This window comes from Orycteropus afer, unplaced genomic scaffold, assembly GCF_000298275.1.
Source record: "Orycteropus afer afer isolate SDZICR_OR568_19922 unplaced genomic scaffold, OryAfe1.0 scaffold00186, whole genome shotgun sequence".
NCBI classification, from domain to species: Eukaryota; Metazoa; Chordata; class Mammalia; order Tubulidentata; family Orycteropodidae; genus Orycteropus; species Orycteropus afer.
The window spans coordinates 5593839-5606149 of record NW_006921773.1 but is presented as its reverse complement, the minus strand read 5'-3'; positions in this window follow the sequence as shown (position 1 = coordinate 5606149).

Below are 12311 nucleotides of genomic sequence, written 5' to 3'. Positions count from 1 at the left end.
GCTATCATTGCTTCTTTAGTGGCATCTTTGACTTTGCCTCCCAACAGGAACTTCACCAAGGGAGCATCCTTCAACATACAGGAAGTGTGCTCACTCTAGGTAGCTAAAATAAATTTAGACATTCATGTCACCCATAGTTTCTGAAATTATAAAGAGCCTTCCTCTTCTAGAACTCCCTGACTTATTTTTGCATGGACCATTTCACAACACACACTCCTGAATCTCTAGTTAGCTAGGGACATGACTGAACTACCAATATTTGATCCTCTGTTCAGATAAAACCAAAACTACTTACTGAGAGGTTAAAATCTCGAGTCCATCCATAGGCACTTCAGAAGAAAGGCCTGGTGATCTACTCTTCCCACTCCCCCGAAAATACATAAATACATACATAAACACCCATTGAAGATGCTATATAGAGCACAATTCTCTGACACACATGAGGTTGTCACGCATGGGAATCAAGTAGAAGCTAGCTGGGAATGCTACTTACCAATTGTATAGATAATGTGTATTTTCAATTGTGAGATGTGCTACCTCAGTTGTCTGTAATCTGGTATTGTAGCAAACATTTTCTCTTAGAGGACATTGGAGTAAACTTTTTTTTTTTTTTTTTTGTCTCTAATGTGCTTTTTCTAACTTCCTCTATTCTTGAAAGCAGTCAACTGATGCATGCTCCTAATTTTCCCTGGTACTATATTCTCTGCTTGACCAGCTCTCCCCCTAGTGGTAGTTTATTTGATCCTCCCACAGTTATCTGGGTTGCATGTGCTTTAGACCAGTGGCATTCAGAACTTTGACTGTCATCAACAATAACAAATATATTTTGTATCTCAACACCATTCTTATATAACTAAAACAAAAATTAAAACAGTATTTACTGTAATTCTGCATAATGCATTATGGTATTATCTTGTCATTTAGGAAAAATATGTTATTACTGATAAAACTGATTAAATGATTTAAAGCATGAAAAAGTTAGAAATAATGCCTTGAAAAACATTGCTTTAGACTAGAATTAAAATTATATTTACCTTGTGGTCTATCAACAGGTATTTCTCCCAGAGAAACACACACACACACACAAACCTGTGACCAAATATACAATGACTTGTAAACTCTATTATGTGTTTTCTTTTATTTTCATAAAATATTTGCAAATAAAGACTTGGGAAAGTCCTGCAGTAAAGAAACCTGCTTAACTTTGCATAATCCATAGTTTCTCGAACTTAACCATGGCAATAGTAATTTTAAAACACACACACACACACACAAAAAAAAAAAAAAAAAACTAAATTAAACTAAACTAAACATATCTATGAATAGCTCATGAAATGAATATTCCAAGGAGTGAGGTCTGAGGATTTCCTTAGACATAATAAATAAATCTAAATGCAAAATATCCACATATAACACAATGCAGTACTACATAGTTGACAGACAATGAGCTTCCAAAGATGGGCTTTAACAGCTACTTAGGGAAGAATGGACAAAATAGTTTGATGGTGTGGGGTTTGGAGGTGGAAAATATAGAACTCTCTTCAAATTAAAAGGGGTGAATCATCAAGTTACATTCATGGATATGAGGAAATAAGTTCCTTCAATTCATTGAAGTTTCTTGTCCAGATCATTTTGCCCTAATAAGAAAGTGTGTTGGAAAAGGAAATCCTCTTTTCTCTTCACTTCCCTTCTTTACTACATTGGGAAATACCATGTGAGGATATGATCTATAGATTTTATGTTGATGAGGGAAAGGCAAAGAAATTCATGTAGATATCAAGCTACATCCTTGAATTTCTGTTGAACATTAGAAATTCTGTCCCTAGAGTTATTAAGTGAACCAATACATCAAAGTATTATTTAAGTTACAGTTCAATAGATATCTCATCACTTAACAGCCAAAAGCATCATAATTGATATAATAAGTAAAGGGAAGCAGAGACAAATACAGTAGCAGGAAGGCCACTTTAGCATAGCAAGGTCAGCTATTAAACAAAATACCAGAAATTACCAGGTTATGAAAATAAAAGTCTACTTGTAAATTCAAGATCTGAGTCAACAATGGTTTATCTAAGCAAAGAAAGGGGACTAGGAATGTTTGCACTTGTGTTTATATGCTCAGCACTCTGCTAGATGGGTGTGTTGGTGGTGATGGACTGTTCTGGAAGATATCATTGGATCTCTACTCATTTTAATGTCATGATGTTTTGAATCCATCTGGTGATCTCTTAAACCTGATGTTACTAAGTGAGTAGTAGTTAGCTTGTGGCATAATCTCATTGTGGTTCTTTTTAGGTGCCATTGAGTTGCTTCTGACTGATAGTGACCCTATATACAGTAGAATGAAACTCTGTCTGGTCCTGTGCCATCCTAACTATCATTACTATGTTTGAGCTCCTTGTTGCAGCCACTGTGTCAATCCATCTCTGTGAGGATCTTCTACTTCTTCACTGACCCTCTACCAAGCATGATATCTTTCTCCAGGGACGGATCCCTCCCGATAATATAGACAAATTACATGGGACAAAGTCTTGTCATCTTCCATTCTAAGGAAGTATAAATATACTCTAAGGAGTGTAAGAGCTGTACTTCTTTCAACACAGATTTACTTGATCTTCTGGCAGTCCATGGTATATTCTATATTCTTCACCAACACCATAATTCAAGGCATTAGAAAAGCTTGAATGAGAAAAATTTGGAGGAGACAGGGTGAGTCTGAGCAATTGCTTCAATACATGCTGGTGTTTGCAAATCTCCTTCCTGGATTTGTCTCTCTTAAATCATAAGGGGAAGCATAGATACATAGCTAAGAAGAAGCATAGCATAAATTGAACCCTGGTTTACTGACTTCAAGCCTAATTCTCTTTATATTTTATCCCCATTGCTGAGTTGAAGCTATCAGCAAGGATAATAAAGGTGATAAATAGGTAAGTGCCAAAATCAGAACCAGTCCTGAAAAGACCCTAGGGCTTTCATATATCAATCTTTCCTATATTTTCAAACTCCCATCTGCTTGCCTCATCTCAAATGACCTTAAAGCTAAAAGCCATCAGTTTCCACACATGTTCAACATATTGCTCCTTCTTTCAAAGAGTGCTGAGAATTACTTTATATAGACAGATGTTCCCTTTTTATTCCTTTGAGAAATACTAATAGCTTATTAAGTCAGTGTCTCTATATTCTACTGTAGCTTTATTTATTTGTTTTCCCCTCTACTCACTAAAAAGCATTGGAAAGACAACAAGAGCACATTCTATAAAGGGGGCAAAATTTACGTGTGGTACCTAAAACTTTCCCTTTTTGTCTACCGGCTCTCACATGGTTGTGACTCCCTTCAAGTGACTTAGGCTAGGTTCTCTAGAAAATTAAAACCAGTGAAACCTATATTTATAGAGAGAAGAAAACCAGTGAAGAATACACACACACACACACACACACACAGATTTATATTTATCTCAGGTAAGTAGCTCACACAGTTGTGTTGTTGTTGTTGAGTGCCATCAAGTTGTTTCTGACTCATAGTGACCCATGCACAGCAGAACAAAACACTGCCTGATACTGCACCAGCTCCATGATCCTTGCTATACTTGAACCCATTGTCACAGCCACTGTGTCAATCCATCTCGTTGAATGATTTCCCCTCTTTCATCGACCCTCCACCTTACCAAGCATGACATCCTTCTCCAGGGAATGGTTCCTTCTGACAACATGACCAATGTAGGTGAGATGAAGTCTGGCCATTCTCTCTTCCAAGGAGCATTTCGGCTGCACTTCCTCTGGGACAGATCTGTTAGTTCTTTTAGCAGTCCATGGTACTTTCAGCATTCTTCCCCAGCACCACAACTCAAAAGCATCAACTCTTCTTCAGTCTTCCTTGTTCGTTGTCCAGCTCTCACATGCATATGAGGCAATTGGAAATATCATGGCTTGTGTTAGGTGCACCTTAGTCCTCAAGGAGACATCCTTGCTCCTCAGCACTTGAAACCCCTGGGTTCCCTCCCCTCACCTGGATCCCTGCAGTTGATTCCTCAATCTGTTCCGGTCCCCTTTGCCTTTTCTGTCCTTTCACTGTTTTCTCGCCTTGCCGCTTGTGGAGTGTGGCCTGGGTTCCCTCTCCTCACCTGGATCCCTGTGGCTAACTCCTCCCACACAGTTGTAGAGTCTGGCAAGTCACAACATTGTAGGTCAAATATGATGCTGGAGGCTTTTCTTGACCTATGCAGCTGCAAGGGCTGATGAAACCAACATCAGCAAGCTGTATAGAAGCCTGCTGGCTTTGGAGGATGAAAAATCCAAAACCAGCAGGTAAAATGGAAAATTGTTGGCTCACAGTCCGCAAAAACAATAATCCCAAGATCAGCAGGCAGTTTAGAAGGCCACTGGTTTCATTTAAAAAAACAGATAAACTATATACAGGATCCAGATCCAGATCCAACAGAAAGCCCAGAATTTTCCCAGGACATCCATATAGATAGATAGATAGAAAGATAGGAAGAAGGCCACATCCCTGAGGAAACTCCTTTTCAAATGATTAACTGCTCATAGCATATCTCTTCATAGAGGTGATTATCTTACATTAGATTTCATCATGAGAATTACTCCATCACAACTACTTAAATCACTTAGAATCATGGTCCAGCCAAGTTGACACATAGCCTTTACTATCACACTTAGTGAATGTTTTATTCTAAAGAAATATAGTTGAACTGATAGTAGATTGATAAATTATTTCCTTTTCTAGAATTTAGAAAAAGCATATGAATTGGGAATATGTTATTTTCTCATTCCTTTTAAATACACACATCCTTCTTTCTCCACCAATGGAAGAGACTTTAAAAAGTGACTAATGAGAACCTGATATCACTCTAATGGATAGAGGAAGGAAGAAATGTCACACACTTGATAAGCTATGGAGACAAACTGAGGTGGCTGCATTGTATTCATCTTATTAGGCCAATACAGCATAGATTTATTTTCTCTTATCCAGCCCAGAATGGAGAATATTATCAGTTGGATTGTCACTGAGCTGATTTTGACTCATAAAAATCCCATGTATGTCAGAATCGAACTGTGTTCCATAGGGTGCTCAGTAGGTGATTTTTCATAAGAAGACTGTCTGGTCTTTCTTCCAAGGTGTCTCTGGGAAGATTCTAACCTTCATTATTCCAGCAAGCAGCTGAGCATCTTAACCATTTGCACCATTCAAGGAAAGATCCTAGGTGGCAGAAACTATTTATATTCAACTATGAACCAAAAGATTGATGTTTCAAATTTGGAAGCAGCTTTAAGGATGGTCTGGAAAGGTGAGCCAAGTGTGTTGGGGGGAGGATAAGTGGGAGGTGGAGCAGCTTTAAGGGAGGGCAGGGAGTGAGTGGAGTGGTTTGGAACAGCTAAGAGAGAGAAACTTGTCTGTCAGTTTGCTGTCCTGCTTGTGTGTTGCTGTGAGGCTGGATGCTATGCCACCAGTGTTTTGCAAATGCCAGAAAGGTTACCCATAGTGGGCAGGTTTCTGTGGAGCTTCCAGACTAAGACAGACTCTGAAAAAGGAAAAGGGCATCCACTTCTCAAGCAATTGGCCAGTGAAAACTTTATGAATAGCAGTGGAACACTGTCTGATATATGACTTGAAATATTTATGAATGACCCTGAAACACTGTCTGATATAATGCCAGAAGATGAGCCCCTCAGGTCAGAAAATACTCAAAATATTCCTGGTGAAAAGATATCTCCTCAGAGTAGAGCTGACCTTAATGATATGGATAGAGTAAAGCTTTTGGGAACTTTAATTGCTGATGTGGCATGACTCAAAATGAGAAGAAACAGCTGCAAATGTCCATTAATAATCAGAACATTGAATGTACAAAGTATAAATCTAGAAAAATTAGAAGTTGTCAAAAATGAATGAAATGCATAGAGATACATCCTAGGCATCAGTGAGCTAAAATGGACTGGTTTTGGCCATGTTGAATCAGACAACCATATGATCTACTATGCCAAGAATGACAAATTGATGAGGAATGGCATGTCATTCATCATGTCAGTGAATGTTTTAAGATCTGTCCTGAAGTACAATGCTGTCAGTGATAGGATAATATCCTTATGCCTACAAGGAGGACTAGTTAATACTACTATTATTCAAATTTATGCACCAACTACCAAAGCTGAAGATAAGGAACCTGAAGATTTTTATCAACTTCTGCAGTCTGACCAAACATGCAATCAGAATGTACTAATTATCACTGGTGATTGGAATGCAAAAGTTGGAAACAAAGAAGAATCACCAATAGTTGGAAAATATGGCCTTGCATATAGAAATGACACTGGAGAATGCATAACAGAATTTTCCAAGACCAGTGACTTATTCATTGCAAATACCTTTTTTCAACAACACAAACAGTGGCTATATATGTGAACTTCACCAACAGGAGTACACAGGGATAAGATTGACTACATTTGTGGAAAGATGCGATGGAAAAGCTCAATATCTTCAGCCAAACTTAGGCCAGGAGCTAATTGTGGAACAGATCATCAATTACTCATAAGCAAGTTCAAGTTGAAGCTGACGACAATTGAAACAAGACCATGAGAGTCAAAATATGACCTTGATTATATCCCTTCTGAATATGGAGAACATATAAAGAATTTATTTGATGCATTGTACACCAATGACCGAAAATCAGAATTGTGGGATGACATCAAGAATATCATCCTTGAAGAAAACAAGAGATCATTAAAAAGACAAAAAAGGAAGAGAAGACCAAAATGGATGTCAGAAGAGACCCTGAAACTTGCCCTTGGATGAAAAGTAGCAAAAGCAAATGGAAGAAATGACATGATGAAAGAGCTGAATGGCAGATTTCAAAGAGCAGCTCAAGAAGATAAAATCAATTATTATAATGAAATGTGCAAAGATCAGGGGTTAGAAAAACAAAAGGGAAGAACACACTCACAGTATCTCAAGCTGAAAGAACTGAAGAAAAAATTCAATGTTCAAGTTGCAATACTGAAAAATTCTATGGGCAAAATATTGAAGGATGCAGGAAACATCAAAAAAAAGATGGAAGGAATACAGAGTCACTGTACCAAAAGGAATTGGTTAAGTAAGGTTCATCCATTTCAGGAGGTGGCATATGATCAAGAACCAATTGTACTGAAGGAAGGCATCGAGGCTACACTTAAGGAACTGGCAAAAAACAAGTGTCCAGGAGTTGGTGGAATACCCATTGAGATGTTTCAACAAAAAGATGCCCTGCTGGAGGCACTCACTTAGCTATGCCAAGAAATTTGGAAGACAGCTTCCTGGCCAAGTGACTGAAAGAGATCCATATTTGTACCCATTCCAAAGAAAGGTGATCCCACACAATGTGGAAATTATCAAACAATATCATTAATATCACATGTAAGTAAAATATTACTGAGGAAAATTAAAAAATTTGCAATAGTATATTGACAGAGAACTTCCAGAAAGGCAAGCTGGATTCAGAAGAGGACATGGAATGAGGAATATCACTGCTGATGTCAGATGGATGTTGGCCAAAAGCAAAGAACACCAGAAAGATATTTACTTATGTTTTACTGAAAACGCAAAATCATTTGATTGTGTGGATCATAACAAATTGTGGATAACATTGAGAAGAATGGGAATTCCATAACATTTAATTGTACTCATGAGGAACCTATACACAGACAAGGAGGCTGTTGTTTGAACAGAACAAGGGGGTCCTATATGGTTTAAAATCAAGAAGGGAGTGTGTCTAAATTTCCTTCTGAGAACATGATCAAAATTGTATCTTTGACCATACTTACTCAGTTTGTATGCTGAGCAGATAAGCCAAGAAGCTGGATTATATGAAGAGGAATGTGGCATCAGGGTTGGAAGAAGACTCATTAACATCCTGTGATACGTAGATGACCCAACTTTGCTTGGTGAAAGTGAGAATGACTTAAAGCACTTACTGATCAAGACTGAAGACTACAGTCTGCAGTATGGATTATATCTTAATATAAAGAAAACAAAAATCTTCAGCACTGGAGCAATAAATAGCATCATGATGGATGCTATTTGGAGAAAAGATTGAACTTGTCAAAGACTTCTTATTACTTGGTTCTACACTCAAACACTAATGGAAGCAGCAGTCAAGACATCAGATGATGTGTTGCACTGGGAAAGTCTGCTTCAAAATACCTCTTTCAAGTGCTGAAGAACAAAGATGTTTCCTTGAAGACTAAGGTGTGCCTAACCCAAGGCATGGTATGTTCAATCCTGTCCTATTCATGTGAGAACTGGGCAATGAATAAGTAAGACCAAAGAAGAGTTGATATTTTTGCATTGTGGTGTTGGCAAAGAATACTGAGAGTTGCATGGACTGCTAAAAGATCTAACAGATCTGTCTTGGAAGAAGTACAGCCAAAATGCTCCTTGGAAGTGAGAATGGTCAAACTCCTTTGACATGTACTACTATGTCTCACCTACTTTGGTCATATTTTCAGAAGGAACCATTCCCTAGAGAAGGATATCATGCTCAGTAAAGTGGAGGGTCAACGAATAAGGGGAAGGCCTTCAACGAGATGGATCAACACAGTGGTTGCAATGATGGGCTCAGGTATAGCAAGGTCTTGAGGGTGGCACAGGACAGGCTGGAAGTGTTTCATTCTGTTATACATGGGGTTGTTATGAGTCAGAGATGACTTGATGGTACCTAACAACAGCAACAAAAGAAACAGTGCCACGGAAGAAAAGCAATCTGCTTTTGTAAGGATTATAGATTGTTAGAGTTACCAGTGTTACAGAGTAAACTGCTCTGTAGCACATGGGTTGCTACGGGTCAGAATCAATTTGATGACAGTGGATTATTATACAGCCTACAGGAATCTTCATGGCACAGAAGCACAAATATTATAAGATATTAATTCTTTCCAACTTCAGTCCTAATTGAAGGTAGAATGTATTTCCAGATCACAAATTAATAGACCCACTTTGGTCCTTTCTTGCAAGTACTGAGGCACATGATTATATTCCACTACTCTAGGGACAGAGCAACCAGTAGTAGATACATTTGAGCCCATTGTTGCAGCCACTGTTTCAATCTATTTTATTCAGGGTCTTCTTCATTCTCATTGAACACTTTACCAAGTGTGATGTCCTGCTCCAGGGATTTGTTCCTTCTAATAACATGTCGTAAGTAAGTAAGATGAAGTGTCTACATCTTCACTTCTTAGGAGGATTCTGGTTGTACTTCTTCTATGACAGATTAGTTCACTCTTCTGGCAGTCATGGTACATTCAATATTCTTCACCAACATCATAAATCAAATGTATCAATTCTTCTTCTTTTTTTTTTTTTTTTCGTAGTACATGTTCCCAATGCATATCAAATTGAAAATTCATGGCTTAGGTCAGACATATTTCAGTCATCAAAGTGACATCTTTGCTTTTTAAGATTTAAAAGAGATATTTTGCGACAAATTTGCCCAGTGCAACATATCATCTGATTTCTTGACTATTGCTTTCATAGGTGTTGACTGTGGATCCAAGCAAAATAAAATTATTGACAATTTCAATTTTGTTATCTTTATCATGAAGTTACTTATCGATGCAGTTGTGAAGATGTTTGTTTTCTTTTTTTTGAGGTGTAATCCATTCTGAAGGCTATAGTCTTTGATCTTCATCAATAAATGCTGAAAGTGTTCTTCCTTTTTAGTGAGCAAGATTATGTCACCTGTATATTACACGTTGGGAATGAATCTTGTTCTAATCCTCATGCTGTACTCCTCTTCATATAGTCTAGCTTCTCAACTCATTTCTCAGTATATAGATTTAATATGTATAGTAGATGGATATAACCTTGACACATTCCTTTCCAGATTTTAAACTTTGCAGTACCCCCCCCTCCTTTTTTTTTTTTCCTACTTGAACACCTATGTTTTGGTTCATGTACAGGTTCTGAAAAAGCATCTTTAAGTATTCTTAAATTCCCATTCTTTGTAATATTATCCACAATTTATTATGATTTACAGTCAATTGCCTTTCCATAGTTGATAAGATGCAATAAACATCTTTCTGGTATTCTTTGCATTTAGCCAAGATCCATCTGACATCAGCAATGATATTTTTGACTTGTTCTCAAACCTGTTGCTATGAAGTCCATTTTAACTCATAGTGACCCTATAGGTCAGAGTTGTTAAGTACTTTTGAGTTGTTTCCAACACATAATGACCCTATTCACAGCAGAATGAAACACTGCCTGATCCTGTACCAGCCTCATGATCCTTGCTATACATGAGAGCATTGCTGCAACCACTGTGTCAATCCATCTTGTTGAGGGCCTTTGCCTTCTTTGTTGACCTTCTGCTTTACAAAGCATGATATCCTTCTCCAGGGAATTGGTTCCAAGGCTGTAATCTTTACTAGAGCAGACTGCTGTATCTTTCACCCAGAGTGGTTGGTAGGTTCAAACCACTAAGCTTTTGATTTCCAGCCAAGCACTTTAACCACTTTAAAAATTAGGGCTCCTTTGACCATACTGCTTTTGTTATTGCTGTTGTTGTTAAGTGCCATTAAGTCAGACACAACTCATAGGGACCACTCCTTGGGTTTCCGAGGCAGTATCACTATGGAAGTAGATTGCCATCTTCCTTCCAAAGAGTGGCTGGCAGGTTTGAACAGCCAGTCTTCTGGTTAGCAGTCAAGCACCTTAGGCACTACGCCACCAGAGCTCCCTGACTTGTACTACTATGTGAAAAATAGTAATTGCTTTTGCTATTAGTCTTACAGATTAAACTTATTTCCAAAATGATTCTAACACTTTTTTCTCCATCCTTTGCAGTGAGGTCATCACATACATATGTGATATAATTAGATACTTTTGCCACACTCTGAATTTTACCCCAGGATCCTTTCATCTCCTAAATATATTTGATAAATATTTTTATACAATAAGATTAACGTTTTGTGCCACAAATTCATATGGGTTATAACAAGTGCTTAATGCGCATAAGAACTTGTTAGAATCCATATGAATTTATTTTTTTTTTTGCTGACTCAATGCCACCTAACAACAATACAATGTCACATATCCACCATTAAATAATCATACATAATTGGTACATACCATCATAAAAAATCCTTTGTGGTTCATATATTCAACTCTGTTACCTCTTACAAAACTACTGTCAATTCTAATAACCTTGTCGTCTCTATAGATTTTCTGGAATTCCAGGGTGGTGTTAAACAAAAGTTGGAAGTTCAATTCCTCCCAAAGACACTTCAGAAGAAAGGCCTAGAAAATCAGCCACTGAAAATTCTATGCAGTACAATTCTACTCTGGCATACATAGGGTCACCACGAGTCAGAGTTCAATAGGTGGCAATGGATTACTTGTTTTCATTTTGCTATGGGAGAATATCTTGTAACTGAATCATAAAGCTGCTAAACATTCAAGTGCAAGTTTTTTTTTTGTGTGGACTTAACATTTTCAAATTAGTTGAGTAAATATTTTGGAGCACAATTGCTAGATCACATGATAAGACTATGTTTCACTTTTTAGGAAACCTTAAAACTATGTTCCAAAGTTCTGTACAATTTTTTATTCTTACAAAGAACAAATGACAAATCTTTCCAGCATTTTGTATTATCTATTTTTTTAATGAAATGTAGATATTCTAACAGGTATGTAAGTAGTATTTAATTTGTTATTACATGATGATAAATGAAGATCTTCACAGAGGGTGTTTCAAGATCTATTATGAAGTACAGTGCTGTTAGTGATAGGATAGTATCTATATGCCAAGGAAAAACAGTTACTACTACTATTATTCAAATTTACACAGCAATCACCAAAGCCAAAAGTAAGGAAATCAAAGATTTCTACCAACTTCAGCAATCTGAAATTGACCAAACATGCAATCAAAATGTGCTGATTATCATTGGTGACTGGAATCCAAAAGTTGGAAACAGAGAAGAATCACTGGTAGGTGGAAAATCTGGCGTTGGTGATAGAAATAACGCTGGAGATGACATGACAGAATTTTGCAAGACCAATGACTTATTCTTGGCAAATACCTTTTTTCAACAACATAAGGGATGACTATACACATGGACTTCACCAGATGGAATACACAGCAATCAGATTGACCACATCTGAAGCAAGAAGTAATAGAGAAGTTCATATCTTTGGCCAAAATAAGGACAGGAGCTGATTGTGGAACAGACCATCAGTTGCCCATATGCATGTTCAAGTTGAAGTTGAAGATAATTAAAGCAAGTCCACAAAAGCCAAAATGTGACCTTGGTAATATCCCTCCTGAATTTAG